This window comes from Canis lupus, chromosome 8 (genome assembly GCF_003254725.2).
Source record: "Canis lupus dingo isolate Sandy chromosome 8, ASM325472v2, whole genome shotgun sequence".
Lineage (NCBI taxonomy): Eukaryota > Metazoa > Chordata > Mammalia > Carnivora > Canidae > Canis > Canis lupus.
Window position 1 is genome coordinate 21,628,188 of NC_064250.1, and position 21,282 is coordinate 21,649,469.

Consider the following 21,282-nt stretch of genomic DNA (forward strand, 5'->3'; position numbering starts at 1 on the left):
GGATCTATACCCTAAAAACTACAGAACACTTCTGAAAGAAACTGAGGAAGACAAAGAGATTGAAAAACATTCCATGCTCATAGATTGGAAGAATAAATATTGTAAAAATGTCTATTCTACCCAGAGTAATCTACACATTCAGTGCAATCCTTATCAAAATAGTAGTTTTTCTTCATAGTCTTGGAACAAATAATCCTAAGATTTGTATGGAACCATAAAAGACCCCAAATAGCCAGAAGAATGCTGAAAAAGAAAAGCAAAGATGGGGATATCACAATGCCTGACTTCAAGCTGTATTACAAAGCTTGATAGACAGCATGATACTGGCTCAAAAACAAACACATCGATCAATGGAATATAGAACTCAGAAATGGGCCATTGGTCAACTAATATTTGACAAAGTAGTAAAGAATATCCAATGGGGGAAATACAGTCTCTTCAATAAATGGTGTTGGGAAAATTGGACAGCCACATGTAGAAGAATGAAACTAAACCATTTTCTTACACCATAAACTCAAAGTGGTTGAAAGATCTAAATGTGAGACAAGAATCCATCAAAATCCTAGAGAAGAACACAGGCAACTACCTTTTTGAACTCGGCCACAGTAATTTCTTGCAAGATACATCTATGAAGGCAAGGGAAACAAAAGCAAAAATGAACTATTGGGACTTCATCAAGATAAGAAGCTTTTGCACAGCAAAGGATACAGTCAACAAAACTAAAAGACAACCTACAGAATGGGAGAAGATATTTGCAAATGGCATATCAGATAAAGGGCTAGTATCCAAGATCTATAAAGAAATTTATCAAACTCAACACTTGAAAAACAAACAATCCAGTCAACAAATGGGCAGAAGATATGGACAGATATTTCTCCAAAGAAGATCTACACATGGCCAACAACACATGAAAAAATGTTCCACATCACCTGTCATCAGGGCAATACAAATCAAAACCACAAGAGTCTACTTTATACCAGTCAGAATTGCTATAATTAACAAGACAGGAAACAAATGTTGGCGAGGATATGGGAAAAAGGGAACCGAACCCTCTTACACTGTTGGTGGGAATACAGACTGGTGTAATCACTCTGGAAAACAGTGTGGAGGTTCCTCAAAAAGTTAAAAATAGAGCTATCCTACAACCTAACAATTGCAATACTAGGTATTTACCCCAAAGATACAGATGTAGTGAAACGATGGGACACCTGTACTCCAATGTTTAGTAGCAATGTCCACAATAGCCAAACTGTAGAAGGAGCAACAATGTCCTTTGACAGATGAAAGGATAAAGATGATGTGGTATATAACTGTAATGGAATATTACCCAGCCATCAGAAAGGAAGAATACCATTTACATCGATGTGAATGGAACTGGAGGGTTACGCTGAGTGAAATAAGTCAACCTTATCATATGATTTCACTCATATATGGAATATAAGAAATAGTGAAAGGACCATAGGAAATGGGGGAAACTGAGTGGAGAAAAATTAGAGAGGAAGAAAAACCATAAGAGACTCCTAACTCTGGGAAACAATCAAAGGGTTGCAGAAGGGGAGGTGTGTTGGAGGATAGGGTAACTAGGTCACAGGCATTAAGGAGGGTACATGACGAGATGAGCACTGGGCAAATTGAATTTAAATTTTAAAAAAGGAACGATAAAAAAGAATTTTTTCTAAAGTAGTTGGAAAAAACATTTTTCATAATCAAAAACACAAATAGTTTTTGGTGTGTATGATAGATAGTATTATTGTTCCCAATATTTACAACATACCCTCCCCCATGAGAAGCTCACTTTCTCTTCTGACATATATTTAGTTTGGCCATATGACCTGATTTGGGCAATGGAGTTTGAGGATATGAGCTCAACACAACCTAGAGATGACCTGAGATAGGTCCTCAGAATAAGCCACTTGAAGTCACAGCAATAGTCTTCTCTCATAACCCATGTGTTCTGAAGGAATTGTTTTTATCTCATTCCTCAATTTGAAGAACTTATTGCTAACACAGCCTACCTCTTCACAGAGAGTTAAAAAAGGAAGCTGTTAATTGCTACTTACTTCTTTTCAAAATCACATTGAAAAGAAATGTACTTAGTGGCCACCATTGGATCAAATTGATTTTTCTTGCTATGTCCTTCAAGATGATTAAAATTAGGAGGACTTTTGTGCCCATCCACTATTTTTGTGTATATTGCATTTAGGTGGAATTTTCTTTTATTTCAAATAGCAATGTCTTTCTTTATAGTGCACACACCTGGAGCCCAACATAATTAATCTCACACCCACCATTAATAAAACTGTGTTAACTGAAGTAAAGAGAGCAAAAAGTTGTTAAGCACACCTTCCTTTTATACGCAGCACACATAGCAAGTGAAGATCCATCCCCTTCCCAGTAGATTTATCCAACTGGAAAAGAAAATTTCTGCAAGTGTGCACACATGGTAATTTTTATTCTTCCACTTTGACTACCATTGTTGTGGGCAGCCAAAGTTGTCCTATAATAAAGGAATTACATACATGTTATATATATATATATATATATATATATATATATATATATATATATATATTTGATTTCCCCGAAGTAACAATGGTTTTAGTAATATACTTGTAATTGTCCTTTAGTAATGACTTTGCAAAGTCATTTACAGTATAGCTATAGGTTTTCATTTTATACTATTAGTAACCTGTTCTTTGCCAGATTACTTTGCATCTTGCCTTATCTTTTACAAAATATATTTTAAAGCTCTTATAATTTCTTTAACTTTTTTTTGGTCACATTTAAAGATTGTTCTTTTTTGGTATATCACACACACACACACATACACACACACACACAAACAGTACCTTACTGTGGTTCTGCTCATTTTATTATTCATTTTTGGATAGGGCCAGAATTTTGTTGAAGAACAGTATTAAAAAGTGCAAGAAAAGAAAAAGGAAAATAAGAGAGACAAGAAAATTAATTTGAAACAGCTTTATAACCTATCAAGTTTACAGTCAGTTGCTGCATAATAAAACTGGTCATTTTTATGGGACTTGGAGCATGTTTCCTAATTAAAAGCTTCTTGCCTAGGAGCTAGTTTAGATGGCACATCAGCATGGTTTTTCCCTTTCCAGCTTCTCCTTTAATTATCTATATTATTGGTCTAAGTCTTCATCGAAATCCTCCTCCTTTAATCCAAAGACCCACCCACAATTTTTGACATATGGTGTTAATCAAAGTATCTTCAGAACCATGAGCCTAGGGATGCCTGGGTGGCCCAGTGGTTGAACATCTGCATTTGGCTCAGGGTGTGATCCAAGAGACCCAAGATCGAGTCCTGTACCAGGCCTCCTGCACGGAGCCTGCTTTTCCCTCTGCCTGTGTCTCTGCCTCTCTCTCTCTGTGTCTCTCATGAATAAATAAATAAAATCTTAAAAACAAAACAAAACAAAACAAAAAACATGAGCCTACCTTTTGTGGACATGTGGGGTTTTTGCTTTAGGTAGTATAAGGTATGTATAATTATGGACCAGATTTTGTAGCAGCATCATGTATACATTTCCTCTGGATGACTTTTCTTTTCTTTCTTAAATACAGAAGGCTTTTACACTCCCAACTTTTCACAGATCTTTGGAGGAAAGTGGATTAATGTATCTTTACTTTTTTAAAAATATGTTTACTTTGCCTTCTTTTAATTGCAGACTTTGTATCCTGTGGGATGTGAGGAGATGAAAGAACTAATTATGCCTTCAAGACACTTTATATAATCTAGTATTTTTAAGTGACATCTCTATTTTTTTATTCATTCAAACATTTTATGACAAACTATGATATGTATGATATGTCAGGCCTAGTACTAAGCAGTAGAAATAAATACAAATGAGTAAGACAAAATGCTCACAAACTAGTGAGGAAATCAGAATGAAGAACAATAAATGTGATGTCCAAAGACATGTTGCTATGAAAGACACTGTAATCCTGTAGAATTATCAATGTTCAATGTGGCTGGAACACAAAATCCCTGTTAATGAATGGTGGGATGGATTTCCTCCCCTCCCTTCTCAATGACTTGGCTGAAGTAAAGCATCACCTCCTTTTTTCTTCTCTAGAGCACTTCCATTAACTTACAATGACTTACAAGCAAAACAATCTATCCAAAAAATGCTCATCAAAATAAACTCTACAATATAAACACACCTATGAAAGCATCTTTTGGGCCACATTATTTGCTTTCATCTAACACCTATATTCCTTCTGCTTTTACAATAAAATATTTGAAAGAGCTGGGTATACTTACTTCCACTTATCACCTCTAATTCTTGTTCTTTATTTTTTTAAAAGATTTTATTTATTCATTTATGAGAGATACAGAGAGAGAGAGAGAGAGACAGAGACACAGGCAGAAGGAGAAGCAGGCTCCACACAGGGAGCCCGATGTGGAACTCCATCTCCAGTCTCGAGGATCATGCCTTGGGCTGAAGGTGGTACTAAACCACTGAACCACCTGGGCTGCCCATTCTTGTTCTTTAAAATCGTATTTAATACAAATTTCTTAAAAAAAAAAAAGTCTAAATACTTTATATGCAAAATATACATAATAAAAATAAAAGAACACTTGCATTAGTTATAAAGATAACCATGCAGGGAGAGCCTGAACTCATATCTTCCCACCAGCATACCAAATCTATAATTACATATGGAACAATTTTCTCTGAAAAAAAGTTAAAAACTCATTGGACAACTGCTACACATCATGTAGATAAGAAAATTCCACATCAAGTCGGTAGAGAAGTTGAGACACAATATCACCATAAACCCAGCCCTGGCACTATAACCCACAAATGGGAGGAAATTCAAAAGCTCAAGTGTGTACCTGAAAATCAGAACCTCACCTCAACTTTTAAGACCTGCACCTGAGACAAGCTCCCAAGACATCTAGTTTTGAAAACCAACAGGGTTGGTTTATGTCCACAAGACACACAAGGCTATAGCAAATGGAGAAACAGTTGTTTAAAGGCTTGCCTATGTAGACTCACCCACCCCTGGGTTCAGCATGGAATCAGCTGACTGTAAAGCACCTAGATTTTCTGTTAAAGAGGCTTACTTGTTTATCTTAAGGCAGTGACCAGAATGCCAGGAACTTAACATATACCTAGGGATCTACTGAAATATTCTCTGGAGACAGAGTATAGTGGGTGACATATTTGTGCTTTCCCTATGCCTCACTCCTAGAAAGGAGCTTATATCCTTCTCTGGTGCCCTGATTTTTTGAGCTGTCACCCACATGATATATCTTAGTTTGCTAGCCTTTCTTGGCCAGTGGGGCTTATACTCACAAGCCAATGGACTTATAGCCAATGGACAAAGCATTTTTTTAAAAGATTTTATTTATTTATTCATGAGAGATACAGAGAGAGATAGAGACATAGGCAGAGGGAGGAGAAACAGGCTCCATGCAGGAGCCCAATGTGAGATTTGATGCCGGAACTCCAGGATCACATCCTGAGCCAAAGGCAGAGACGCTCAACCACTGAGCCACCCAGGCATCCCTGAACAAAGCATTTGTAACCAGCTACCATCTCCAGGGAACACAGTTTTCCTGTGAAACAGGCCCAACAGTTCATTTTTATAGTTGTTGCCTGGGGGGCAGGCTTCTAATTAAACATATATCTAAGGGCCAATTGTAATCCTTTCCAAAGACCTTGGAAAACAGGTATTAAATTCACATGCTTCCTCTGCTAAGCTCCAGAGCACTCCTATCTCTCATAGGAAAGCTTGTACATGTGTCTGATGCCCAGTTTTTACTTCTGGTGCTCCATTTTTTTTTTTGTGGCTGCCACCCAAGAGTAGCCCCTTGATCACCTTGCATTCCTAGGTCCCATGGGATTATAACAAATAGTGAGATAATTTGTGGTCAGCTAACATTCACAGGACACAGCATAGATGACAGAATAAAACACACCTCAGTCTTCTGTTAAAGAGGTCTATTTACTTGTCTTGGAGTTTCAACCTGATGGTCAGGTTGTCAATATCACCAAGAAAGGGGTTTGTACACTTGTCTGGCATCCCAATTTTTGTCACCCAAGGGACATCTCTAGATTGTCCAACACTGATAACCAGCAGAAATATGCTTGTTGTCTTCCAGGATTGTATATACTTGAATACCTTAAAAGCTGATGCTTGAACATTTGATTTCCTATCAGTCTGAATCTAGGTGCAGACTGATATCCTCTCCTTTGGGATACTGATAGGTCTTATACACCCTCAAATACTGAAAATAATTTTTTAAAAAATAGGATGCTTATATCATCACAAAGACTTCAGAGACAACAAAGAGGCATGGACAGGGTTGAAAAATAAGGCCCATTTCCTACACAAGATCACTCTTTTAAGACTGGAAAATGTGGCTTTTTTATGTAATGCATAGAAACCAATACACAGAGTCAAGAGAAATGAAGAAACAGAGGAATATGTTCCAAGTGAAAGAATGAGATGAAACCCCAAAAACAGGCCTTATTGAAATGAAGATAAGTAATTTACATGATAAACAATTCAAAATAACAAGGGTGCTCATTCATCAAGTTGAAGAAAAACATGATCAAAGTGAGAACATCGATAACAATTATAAGTACCAAATAGTCACTAAGAATAATGGAGGGATCGATATTGGTTGTGATGTTCCCATATAATAAAAAATGAATGTTTTGGTCTTCGTGTCCAAGAAAAAAGTGCCAAATATAAGAGTCACAGAGCTGAAAATACAGTAACTTAACTGAAAAATATACTAAAGAGGTTCAACAGTAGATTAGAAGAAACAGAAGAGAAAAATTAGTGAACTTAAAACAAGGCAGAGGAACTCACTTAATCAAAGCAGCCAAAAGAAAAAGAAACAAAAAAAGTGAAGACACCTTAAAGGCCTTATGAGACAATATGAAGTGAACCAACATTTGCATAATAGAGGTCCCAGAAGAGAAAGAGAGAGAAAGGGAAAATTTTTTTGAAGAAATAATGGCTGAGAACTTCCCTAACCAGGAGAAGGAAATAGATATCCAGATCCAGAAGGTTCAGATTATTCCAAGTAAGAGGAACCCAAAAAGACCCACACCAAGACACATTATAATTAAGGTGTCAAAAGTTAAATAAATAGAGAGAATCTTAAAAACAGCAAGAGAAAAACAGTTTATTACATACAGGGGAATATCTGTAAAATAATTTTTTTCAGCAGAAACTTTGCAGGACAGAAGAGGGTGGCACAATATATTCAAATTGAGGAAAGAAAAAGAAACTTCCAACCAAGAATTTTCTAACCAGAAAAATTGACATTCAGAATTGAAGAGAGCAAGTCTTTCAGACAAGCAAATCTAAAGGTGTTCATCAACACTAGATTGGACTTAGAAGAAATGCTAAAGGTTTCTCTTTTTTTTTTTTTTAAGCTGAAACAAAAAGGGACTTATTAGTAAGAAGAAAGTATATGGAAGTGTAATTCTCACTAGTAAATGTAAACATGTAGTAAAATTCAAAATCATCTAATGTTGTATAGGTGGTGGGCTAATCACTAATCAAATTAGTATGAAGGTTAAAAGACAAAAGTAATAAAAATAATTATAACTACAGTAATTAGGGAGTACACAAGATAAAAAGATGTAAATTGTGACATCAAAAACATAAAAACGTGGATGTGAGTAAATATAGAGAGATTTAAAATATGTTCAAAGTGGGCAGCCTGGGTGGCTCGGTGGTTTAGCGCCACCTTCAGCCCAGGGCCTGATCCTGGAGACCCAGGATTGAGTCCTATGTTGGGCTTCCTGCATGGAGCCTGCTTCTCCCTCTGTTTGTGTCTGCCTCTCTCTCTCTCTCTGTCTCTCATAAATATAGAATCTTTAAAAAAATAAAAATAAATAAAATATGTTCAAAGTAAGTTGCTATCAACCTAACATAGATTTTTATGAATTATTATAATCCTCATGGTAACCATGATGCAAAAACCTATAATAGATACATAAAAGACAAAGAGAAGAGAATGTAAGTATATCACTGCAGAAAATCATCAAATCACAAAGGAAGAGGAACACCTGCATGGCTCAGTCGCTGAGCAACTGCCTTTGGCTTAGGTCATGATTCTGGAGTCCTGTGATCAAGTCCCGCATCATCTCCCTGCAGGGAGCCTGTTTCTCCCTCTGCCTATGTCTCTGTCTCTTTCTCTGTGTCTCTCATGAATAAATAATCTAAAAAGAAATCACAAAGGAAGAGAGCAAGAAAAAAGGCACACAGGAACTACAAAACAGGCAAGGAACAAATAGCAAAATGGCAAAAATAAATAACTACCAATAATTATTTTAAATGTAAATGGACTAAATTTTCACATCAAAAGACATAGAGTGGCTAAATTAATAATAATAAGAAGAATAAGAAAACCATCCATATATTGCCTACAAGAAGTCAACTTTAGATTTTAAGTACATACACACACTGAAAAATAAAGGGATGGACAAAGATATTCCATGCAAATGGAAACCAAAAGATAACAGAGGTAGCTATATTCATGTCAAAAGAAACTGTTGGGCAAAAATTATAATGAGACAAAGAAAATCACTACATAATCATAAAGGGGTCAATTCAACAAAAGGATACAATATTGTAAATATTTATGTACAGAACCCCGGAGCATCTAAATATATAAAGCATATGTTAACAGACATGGAGAAAGAAAGTAGAATAACAGTTTTAACTTTAATACGCTATTCTCACCAAGGGATAGATCATCTAGAAACAAAGTCAATACATAAACATCGGCTTTATTTTTTATTATTTATTTATGATAGTCACACAGAGAGAGAGAGAGAGAGAGAAGCAGAGACATAGGCAGAGGGAGAAGCAGGCTCCATGCACCGGGAGCCCGACGTGGGATTCGATCTTGGGTCTCCAGGATCGCGCCCTGGGTCAAAGGCAGGCGCCAAACCGCTGTGCCACCCAGGGATCCCTGAACGTCAGCTTTAAATGATACACTAGACCAGATGGACTTAACAGATGTCTACAGAACATTTTGTCTAAAAGCAACAGGATACACATTCTTCTCAAACCCACATGAAACATTCTCCAGGAATGATCATATGCTAGCTCACAAAACAAGTCTTAATAAATTTAATATAATTAAAATCATATCAAGCATCTTTTCCAACCACAATGGTATGAAACTAGGAATCAAATACAAGAAAAAAAATTGGAAATTTCACAAATATGTGGAGAGTAAACAGTATGCTGCTGAACAACCAACGGTCAAAGAAGAAATCAAAAGAAAAACCTTGAGAAAATGAAAATGGAAATAAACATACCAAAACTTATGAGATATAATAAAAACAATTCTAAGATGAAAGTTCATAGCACTAAATGCCTATAACAAGATATAAGAAAGACATGAACCTCAAGAAACTAGAAAGAAGGCAATTACAAAGATCAGAGTAGAAATCAGTGCAATAGAGACTGAAAAATATAATTTAAAAAGATGAATAAAACTAAACTATTTTTGAAAAGATAAAAATAATCAACCTTTAGCTAAATGCATCAAGAAAAAATAGAATGCTCAAATAATAAAATCAGAAATTAAATAGGAGACATTACAACTGATACCACAGAACTACAAAGAACCATAAGTGACTACTATGAACAACTATACATCACCAAATGGGACACCCTAGAGAAAGGCTGTAACTAATTACAAATATGCAACTGAATCATGAAGACATAGAAAATCCTGAAGCAACTGATTCAATCTCTTTATTCATAATCCAAAATTTCCCAATAAACAAAGGTCTAAGATAAGATTTCTTCACTGATGAATTCAACCAAACATTTAAAAAATAATTCATATGAATCCTTCTCAAACTCTTTTTTTCTTCTCAAACTCTTCAAAAATTAGAAGCAAACACTTCTAAGCTCATTTTATGTGCCCAGAGTTAACACTACCAAAACCAGGCAGTGGGATACCTGAGTGGCTCAGCAGTTGAGCGTCTGTCTGCCTTTGGCTCAGGGCATGATCCTCGAGTCCCGGAATCCAGTCCCACTTCAGGCTTCCTGCATGGACCCTGCTTCTCCCTCTGCTTCTCTACCTCTGTGTCACTCATGAATAAATAAATAAAATCTTAAAAAAAAAAAAAAACAGGCAAGAAAAACACAAGAAAATTACAAGCAACAAGGTCAATATCCCTGATGAACACAGATGGTAAAAGTCTTCAACAAAATATTTTTCTTAGTAGTCTCTTATAATCCTTTGTATTTCTGCAGTGTCAGTCTTTATTTTTTCTCTTTTATTAGCAAAAAATAAATTTAACAGTACATTAGACAAATCATACACCATGATTAACTGAGATTTACCTACAGAATGCAAGGATGATTCAACATCCACAAATCAATGTACTACATCACATTAACAAAATGAAAGGATACTATTATGATCATTTAAAAAAGGCATCTTTCATTTTATTGCATTTTGCATTATTATACCTAGCATATATACTTACAAATTAAAAGTTTGTGGCAGCCCTGTGTCAAGCAAGTCTATAGTTCCATTTTTCCAAAAGCATTTACCCACTTTATGTCTCCATCACATTTTCAAAATTCTCTCAGTATTTCAAACTTTTTTGATGATGATGATGAGGAGGAGGAGGAGGATGTTATTGTGATCTGTAATTAGTAGTCTTTGATGTTACTATTGCAACTTTTTGGGGGTATCACAATCACGCCCATATATGATTGTGCAAAACTAATTGATAAATCTTGTCTGTGTTCTGACCTTTCCACTAAATGGCCATTCCCCCCTTTCTTTCTCCCTTTACTCAAATTTCTCTCCTCTCTGAGACACAATATTGAAACCAGGCCAATTAATAACCTTACAGTGACCTCTAAGTGTTTAAGTGAAAGGAAGAGTCCCTTCACTCTAACCCTAAATCAAAAGCTAGAAATGATTCTCTTTCATTTTGGTGTAGTCCTAATAGTTTATATTTGCTTTTGTTTCCCAAAGCCTAATCCACAGTAAGGCCCTAACTACTCAATTCTATGAAAAGAGAGAGGTGAAGATAGATGATATAGATATAGATAGATATAGATATAGATATAGATATAGATATAAATATAGATAGATATACACATATGTACACATATATGTGTATATATATATACCATGTACATATACACACACAATGGATTATTATTCAACCATAGATATGGAGAAATTTTGCCATATGCAACAACATGAATGGATCTTGATGACATTCTGCTAATGTGTGTATTTTTCCCTCAAAACACCTATCACATTACATGATATATCTATGTTTTATTTATACATTTCTTTGATAGAAAATAAGCTTCACCAGGGCAAGGATTCTGTTTTAATTTTAGAATCATGCCACCATTGACTAGAAAAAAATATTATTCAATAAGAAATATTAAATAAAAATAAAATAAAATAAAAAATAGATAAATAATATTATTCACTATTGTATAAACAAATGTATTTGATCAATTATGTGCCCATATAACACTCCACCCTTTTTAGCAAAGAGGGAAAAAATCTTAAATATGTCAGTTCTTCAAATAATAGTGTAATGATGAACAAATGTGTTTGTGATTTATAGTACCTGAATTTGCTCCTTTATTATGCAGGCTACTTGTCCACTTTGAAAAAAACTGTCTTGTATAAAAATTGAGTTCATAATAGTTTTTAAAGGTTTGCTGTGAATCTTAAATAAAATCATGTTTATAGCTGAAGGTATATAAACTTGCAAATTCTTTCCTAAGAATTTTGGGTTTAATTAAACACAGCTTTTATCAAAAATCTTCTGTTAAATATTTGTTGAAATTACATTAGAAGAATTATAATCAGTGTCTTCAGTCTGTTTAAAATATTAAGCAGAATCCAACACAGAGATGAATAAAGGATAAGACTTTGATATTTCTGAATTAATCTTGCAAATTACTGGTGAAAACATTATAAAAAAATGAAAATTTTATTCATGATTAGACATGCAAACCAATACAAAACCAAATAAAATAAGATAAAATTGTGTTTAACACTCTACCAATTTGGATAGTTATCCTATTCGAGAAATGTAAGACCATGAGCTAGATTATCTTAATTTTCAGGGCTTTTGTTTTATAAATCAATAAGAATTATTTGTCAAATCATACCTAAGTCAATTGTGAGAACTCCCTAACGAAGTATTTACCTAGCTTCTAATTAATGCAAATGGAAATACCTCAATTGGAAATGGTCTTTGTTAGAGTAATTGTTTTTGTGAGCCAGCTTGCGTTGTTAGCCATTCTGTCATAAAACAGTGGTCTAAAGAAGGAAAACTTTAAAATTAATTCATAAATTTTTATAATCTTATTAATATTATAAAAATATTCATTTTAAGTGCAACCAAGTAATAGAGCATATATAATTTTCCTGCTATTGCATTTATGTACAATTGCCATAATGTAATTGCTTACTAAAAACATATTTCCTTAAAAATTGTCTTTCCAATAAACCAATCAACACAAATAATTCCTCAACTTTGGTTTTATTAAAAAATAAAAAATTTATAAATACTACTTTTATTAGAACATGGGTCATTTCTAGAAGGTTTTTTTCCCAGCACTTTTCTCAATCTTAATAAAGTATAGAATTTTCAAAAGGATTTAAAGTGGTTTAATAAGCTTTATAAATCACATGCTTTTTTGTTCTTGTTTTTCTCCTCTCCACTCTTCAGCAAGTGATTTTAAAACTTCAGAAGTTTGTTTTCTAGATTTCATACCAGGCTCATAAGCAATCCATTACTTGTTTATGATCATTAACTCATATGCTTAGTGCCTTTCACCATCTCATCTCATGTCCCTTTGAGAGCTTGAAATCACCTATCATAATAAATCAAATCAACAAACTGAAATCATGAAGGACTGCATGCAGCAACTCTGCATAGCCAATGTCCCACACTTGCTTACTTGTTTGTTTTTACCAGCCCATCAAACTAAAAATATTCAGAACCTTATTTATCATTTAGCCCCTGCGCTACAATAAATTTCTCTTCCTGACTCCCCTATTTCTGGCACCATTCTTCTAGTCATCCATGCTAGAAAAGCTGTGCGTATATTTTAACTCCTCAGACAGCATACTTCATTGAACATCATCTTTTGTGTAGTGAACCTTAGTTTACTTCAATTTTATTATCACCACAAAATTACTTAAGTCCCATCTTACCTCTCATTTCATCTTTTATGAGAAAATCCAAAATAAAACAACAGCTTCCCCTGGCTTTCCACCATTCACCTTTCTTATCATGTAATATCCTCTTGGCTCATTGACTGTATGTATCATTGCCCTGCCCATAGGATCCAACAGCTTCTCTTTACCTTCTAAAAAGTCCACAACTTCAAAGCTTGGTCCTAGTAGGGAGAGAGGACAGGGTTCTTGTGATAATCCCTACAGTAAATTCTAAGATCTAAGGTGGAGGAGGGCTCCAAGGTGGGAAAGTGTTATTTGTCAGCTATCCAAGAGGAATGCAAGGAAAACTAGGGAGGACACAAAATCAACTTTTCTATGAATGTTTGTCTTTTTTGGACTTCCTATTATGAAAGATTCTTCCTATGTAAGAGGCAATTTTTCATGATGTGAGCCCCTCAGGAGACTGAGAATCTCCTTACCATGTCAGCCTAAAGTAGCTATGTTCTTCCTACATCATGCAAGCTAAGATGAGAGCAAATAACCCAGGTTCGCCAATCAGACATAACCACCTAGAAATGTGATTCGTGAAAAAATATAAGGAAAGAGTTTCAATCTGTGGCAGTAACAGCAATATTTACTTGTGTACAGTGGCAAGATTTGTACATTGTACAGATGGTCATTATAGAGGCAGCCTTTGCCCATGGTGGTATTGTGGCCAGATTGGTTTTTTGCCTAAGTTCCACTGGTTCTTGATTATTTTCAAAATATAGTTCTCAAGCTTTTTTTGACAACTTAGGGAGCTATGCAAAAATACTTCTAGGGAAGTATTTTCTGCATTATTAAGTAGGTCAGTATCTATAAATTGAACCAAGTACCATATCTGGACTGAAGGTAGAATTTCCTCAGGGAAATGTAGGGGCTATGATTTGGTAAACTAACCTGTGTAAATCAGAAGGTAGAAAATTCTGTTGGTGGTCAGGGGAAGGCATCTAGCTGCAGAAGAGAAATAGCTAACTAAATAGTCTCCTATAGTTACCTGAAAATGAAATAAGCAGTAATTTTTTGGAGTCTGTGAGGCCCCTGCCATAAGAACGTATGAATAGTAGAAAAAGCAAATGTATTTCCTGGGACAAAATGACTCCTAACAATGACCCACAGTGTCTTTCTGTGACAATGCTAACAGAATTTATTTCTTTTCCAGCTAGAGTAAGCAAACCAAAGTCAGAGTTTGATTCTGCACAACATGAGAATTATATCTGTTGAATCATGACCTCTCTGTATCTCTTATGTGACATTTAGAGAATTTATCAGAAAGAGGTGAGACCACAAACACAGCAATGGAGATATGCATGAAAATCCAAAGAGCCCAAGAGTAACTCAAACTCCCAAAGACCACTGAACTTCCCTGATCAGACTTGTAATATTCTCATATCTCTGAGGCATAATATCAGTTCTTTTTTGGAGAAATTTAGGTTTCCTCATAACCAACTGTAGTCTACAGATTTATAGATCTAGAATCACATTCCATTATATTCCTATGTGGCCAATTGCAAAGTCAAAATGTGAAAAAGAAGACTACATGAATGAACTGCCAAACTTTGTTAATTGCCATCAACAAAAATCTAGGGATTACATATGAGAATGGATTACAAAGGTGTATGAATCATAACTTTAGAATGGGATGAACTTTTTAGGGGTGCAATTACCAGTGATTCTGCATTGGATATTCTCATTGATAGATCTAGGAATAATTAACATTGTTTGCTTGCTGTTTTATGGAAACCTGGATGCAGGAGTGTTGGACACTACACATAGTTGATAGTTGGCATAATATGAAGTAAAAAACCCAATGATTTCTGAAGCATTTTAATTTTATGAATGTAAGCTTTAAAATGTATGTGGAAGCTGGGCAGTCAGAAGGTAGACATAAGGGTATTTGTCATTATTTTAATTTTTGTCCTTTATCTGAATTTTTATATTTTGGAGAACTGCTCCATTTTCTACATTTTGATGAAAGATAGAACCCAATTTCTCATGGCAGATTTGAGGATGAGGGCCATAACTTTATGGCTAACCATATGGCGTTTTGGAGAACTTGACAGTCTAGAGTGAACTGTGCAAGGAAAAATGGACAGGATGATTAGACTCAAGGCAGAGGGCTGAGCAGCAGCTGCACCTAGTGGCAGTAAATAATGTCTACTCCATCTGCATACAGGCCTATGTACAGTTCCTGGGACAAGGAATAGTGGCAGCATTCTCATATGTCCTAAATCCATTGGTTCCTTCCTTCTTAAAAACCTTATTCTATACCAGATTTTGTTCTTACTCTGTGATAGTTCTCAAATGTCTCGAATAAATTGTTTTCTGTTTAAAGTAACTACAATCAATTCTGTAACATCACCAAAAACTGATTAGTCCAGAGTTCAAGTATAAATTTTGCATATTCATGGTAGTTAATTTCAAGTGTTGGAAATGAAATTCATTCTTGGGAATGGAGCCTGGATACCATTTTCTAAGTGGGAAACAGTAATGGCAGGTGTGTTAGAGTCAGGGTCAATCCAGGCATTTATCTCAAAAAAAAGGCAGAGGAAGTCAAAACATAAGGTCAGTGCCCTCAATATGGGCTGGCATTAACAAAGAAGTTGTCTTAGATTTTTAGTTTTCCTTTTTCTTCAGTTTGATGAGGTTCCTACACAGGCATAAAGTCACCCTGCCTTTGAGAGTTCAATGCAAGGCAAGTCATATAGGTAACCTGCCTGCTCAGGAAGAAAAATCCAAAATTGGGGGACAGCAAGTTATGTGTGATGTGGATATAATTTTAGAGTGAGACTCAGAAATGCTATTCTTAAAATTTACTGGTCTCAGGAAGGAGGCTTTTGATATGCTAAGCAGTATTGCTCTATGTTTCCAGCAAAGATTACAAAAAATATTAAATGGTTGGTATGCATTTTGAAAACTGGAATGAGGTCTTTGTTAAGAAAGCACTCTCTGTGGCTTTGTTTATCAAAATCCTATCTATTTATCAAAGCTAAGTTCAACGGTAAGTTGTTCCACAAAGTATTAGCTGGTCTGCCGAGCCGGAATTTCCTCTACTACTAAATTCTCTCAGTATTTTGTAGTAGGTTGAATACTGTGGCCCTGCTTAACTGACTGGCTAAAGACTACCTGATGAGTAGCAAAAAGTCAATCAAAGCATGGAAAATCTTGAGGTGTGGATTACAAAATTTGCCTCATCCTGGTGATAAGGATTCAGAATTAGGAACCTCAGCACTAGACTTGTTAGCTGGATCATTGCACACAAACCAGAAAAAGAAGGCTAAAACCAAGGAGTGCCAAGCACGTGATGAGCAGCACCCCAAATTCTGAATATAATTTCTTTCTTTCTTCATTTCCCTAGGAAATAGAAACTCTTGCCAATTCTTTCAGCCTGATTCTCTAGTTGAAGCATAGGATAGGGCTGCACATGCATATTATTGCTTGCACCTGGGTAAAGCAGGATAAACAGATTGCAAATACAGCTCTCTTGTGCTATATTTATTACCACATATTTAGTTATCACCTAAGTTATAAAGGCAAACAAAACTTTATAATTTCTGAGTTTTTCATAAAGCACAGTGCTATGTACATAGGAGAATCTCAATAAAACTTTTTTTGAATAGATGAATGAATAATTATCACTATGAAATATGTATAGTTATAAAAATATATAGTTGGGTGTTGAATGCCTATTCCATTTCCCCAGTATTATGTAATGCAGTAATCTACAGAAATTATTTACCATGTTCTACTAGATTTCACACTTAGAAAATATCACTCCAGTTCATATTACCCATGTTATTACTGTCTGTTAGGGGTCAGTATTTTGATACACTTTTGTGATTAAATTTCAGTAGCAGAGTTAAACTTTTGTGAAGTATATACACTCTTCATCACATCAACCCTGAGATCCATGGCATTTGAGTAGCTTCCAATATATTCCTGCAAATTACTAGGGACTGATAATTATCACACATTTCACACCTTGAGGTAATAAAATCCCAAACAATAAAATCAGATACTGTGGAAAATGTAGTTAACACCTCATGAAAAAAATTCTTAACGTCTTTTTTTTTTTTTTTTTAATTCTTAACGTCTTAAATCAAAACTGCATCTTCATCTTCTTTATGCTTATGTTTGGGGAAAATAAATAGGCCAATGAATTAGTGTTACCCAATTGCATGCTTTTAAAAGAGTAACACATAATCATCTGATCAATTTTGTTCTAGGCAATTATGTTAAAATGGTCATCATGAGATATAAAAAGCAATTTTTAAATCAAATCTACACTAGACATATCAAAAAAATTTACAGAAAATGCCAGTTAACGATATTATCTATGAAAATTAAAGAAACATTAAAATGTGAGAATTTTCATTTGACATAATAACTACAGCCAAAATAGTAATTTCACTTTAAATTTAATTTGACAGAAAATATTCTGAATCCTAAGTTTTCAAAAGATGTTTAATAATGCATCTCCTGACATATACCAGAGTTATTCCATTTCTGTTTTAGCAGTTATTATAAATAATATTTTAGAGTTTTACTGCAGATTATATTTCAACAATCTACTTCAAAATACTGTTGATTATAAAAATAATATCTAACCAAATGCATTTTTCTAATCTACATACTCAACTGTACTTGAGTATACATAATTGCATTTCAAGACTTAAAATGGCATTCCTATGTGCTAGGTAGTTTGCTAGAAAATGTAAAAGATCAATGTTGGAATCCCTGGGTGGCTCAGCGGTTGAGCATCTGCCTTTCGCCCAGGGCATGATCCTGGAGTCCCGGGATCTAGTCCCGCATCGGGCTCCCTGCATGGAGCCTGCTCCCTCTGCCTGTGTGTCTCTGCCTCTCTCTCTCTCTCTTTCTCTCTCTCTCTCTCTGTCTCTCATGAATCAATAAATAAAATATTTTTTAAAAAAGATCAATATTATTTCATTTAATCCTTTCAATAAATCTGTAAAATGAAAAAACTTAAATGTCAAAGCAGTTTAATAACTTGCCCAAAGTCAAACAAATTATAACATCATTTGAAATTATATCCTCTGATTAAAAGTCAGACAATTTTAAAGGATACTTATTGTATTTTCTATGTGCATTATATATACAAAACAAAGAGAACAGTTTCATTTATCCAGCAGCAGGGAAATTTTCTATGAAAGAATTTTCTAGAAGTTTACACCTTAAGAACAAAGATGTTAGTTTTACAACTTCAGTGGAAAAATTTTAATACATTGATTATATTTTAACATCCCTATTAGCTGATGCATAATAAAATATATATTTGATGTTTCAAGTCACCAACATGACCATCGATTTCTGTAGGAGGTAGTAACATAGTCATGTATTAAATGATACTGGGACGCCTGGGTGGCTCAGCGGTTGACCACCTGACTTTGGCTCAGGGCCTGATCCTGAAGACCCAATATCCAGTCCCATTCCAGGCTCCCTGCATGGAGCCTGCTTCTGTCTCTGCCTGTGTCTCTGCCTCTCTCTCTCTGTATCTCTCATGAGTAAATAAAATCTTTAAAAAAATGATACTGAATGTCTATTTATGCTCCAGGGGAACTTGAATTATTCTTGTTTAGAGTAACTTTTTTTAAAACTTTAATTATTGGGTGGCTCTATCAGTTTCTTCTGATTGTGAGTGTGCCTATTTTTTTATAAATTTATTTTTTATTGGTATTCAATTTGCCAACATATAGAATAACACCCAGTGCTCATCCCATCAAGTGCCCCCCTCAGTGCCCATCACCCAGTCACCTCCACCCCCCGCCCACCTCCCCTTCTACCACCCCTATTTCGTTTCCCAGAGTTAGGAGTCTCTCATGTTCTGTCTCCCTTTCTGATATTTCCCACTCATTTTTTCTCCTTTCCCCTTTATGAGTGTGCCTATTTGTTGGAATGTTTCAGTTTTGTATGTCCAACCAGTTGCTTGGAATTTGCAGTATGCAGATATAAAATTTCATTTGAAGTATAGCAGCTAACTCTGTGGGATGGACCAAACATACCTTACACAAAATGTTTCTATTTCAAAGTTCACTCTTCGGTGCAAGATCATTTTCATAGTCACTATTGGTACAGTTATTCAGTCACAAATATTTCATGAGCTATTACTATGTGCTAGATACAGTTTTAGGTGCTAAAGAATCAGTAGAGAATAAAACAAGTAATGATCTATAGATTAATAATACAGAAAAATTATAGATTTCTTTTAAATTGTAGGATCTTATACTTTAAAATATTCTTGCTAAAGTATTCACAATGAGGAGTCATACATTTACTCCAAGTATTCCTGAGCTTGTCTTTTGTTGTATTCTTTAGGTCTCTGTTACAAATCCAGCTCATACTAAGATATTTGTGGTATCTAACAGAATCCTAGGACAGTACTACCAGTGCTTTAACAGAGTCAGGACTCATCTGAGTCTCCTGTCTCAGAGTCTCTCCATGTATGTCTACTGCATGTTTCCTTCTCCCTGAAGACCAACTTTCTCCACATGGCAGAAAGTATATTCACCAACAACTCTGCATCTTAACACCTTATGGTTTCTAAGATTCAGAGAAAACACAGTTTTCAGAAAGATAAGAGGGAAAGTGCCAGGAGAAAAAAAAAATGTATGTTCAGTACAGTTTTCAAAGCCAATTTAACAGTCTCTTAAGAAAATGTGTTTTTCATTCTTTTCATTCATTGCCTCATATATATTGAATATGAAGCTATTGGTATTTCTCCTTCAAAACTTGTAAAGATAAAAATAATAGCATTATAGATCATTTTCATTTTATACATTTTTTATAATTTCTTGCATTTCAGCCAAAATCTCATAGAGTTAAGACTGATATAACAATTTATCTGCAGTGTTTGATCAGTACACAATAAAGGTTAGCATTGGTGACATTTAAAAGACATGATAGCAGCTAGAAAACTACAGAAAAAAGATTGTTTAGTTTAAATCCAACACTCCATGTCACATTTTAGGATTACTTAGATAACTGAAGTTAAAAAATGATGTTGAAGCTATGAAGCATGCTGAACTTACCAGAGTACAATGTAAATAAATATTCAATGTTGCATGTGAAGATAGGTCTACAAAACATAAAAAAGATATATTTCTGTCATTTGTTTATTCAACAGGCATTTATTGAGTTGTCTCTTACTTTCAAAAAATAGCATTCTGGTTCTAAAGAAAGAAAAAAGAAAAGTTAGATTTGTGTAACTACAAACATTACAAAGAAAAGAAGTATTTTGAGTTTATTAATTAGGAATCCAGCCAATGTATCTAATCAATATTTCCAAAATTATTTCCACCATTGCTACAACATAGTCTAATTCACATCATCTATTCCACTGAACAATGCAGAAAACAGATACGGCTTTGATTCTTCTCTTGCTACACAGACCATCCTCCACACAAAACTCAGAGCCATTCTTATAAAATAGGAAAGAGTTAAAGCTACTCTGTGTCAACACTTTGATGGTATCTTATTCCATAAAATCTTTTGTCTTTTGCTTGTCTTCAAGGACCAGATAAGTAAGTGCATATGGATGATGTTTAAGATAAAATAGAGTTAAATTGTCAGTAAGCTTTCCTTTTTATTATCAATGGCAGAATAAACTTAATAGAATTTACTTTCTGTGCACTTTGCCTTTGAGGAAGAAAGGTAAAAGATATGAGAGCATGGTATCAGTGTATATCTAAAGATCAATGCATAGTCATTCAAATTTCTCACACATTTTCACAGAGTTCTCTGCAATAACTTATCTTCTAGTGATGGCTCTTTACACTATTTTGAAGCTCCTTTGACATATTACTGTATTATTCTATATGGATCAAATCACAATAGTTTCTTTTGAAACTAAGAAAAAATGTTCTTTTATTTTGAAATGAAATAAGTAAGACTTTAAATATTTATTCATATGGTCTTGCTCTGAGCTGACAGTAATATTTGGAGAATTGATTTTGCTGAGGACCTATTTTCCTAGCACTCAGCCAAATGTTAAAATGGAACCCTATAGATACCATTAATATACTACAAAAAGACAGTAAAAA

General features: G+C 34.6%; 1 long non-coding RNA gene across 1 annotated transcript in view; it reads right to left on the reverse strand.

Annotated features, from left to right (window-relative positions):
• The window catches only part of LOC125755553 (uncharacterized), a 138,713-nt gene extending 118,393 nt beyond the window's left edge, over window positions 1-20,320 (reverse strand). The window contains exon 1 of the long non-coding RNA XR_007412290.1: window positions 20,272-20,320. This is a non-coding gene — a long non-coding RNA (uncharacterized LOC125755553). The remainder of the gene's footprint in view (window positions 1-20,271) is intronic.
• Window positions 20,321-21,282: the final 962 nt, after the last annotated feature.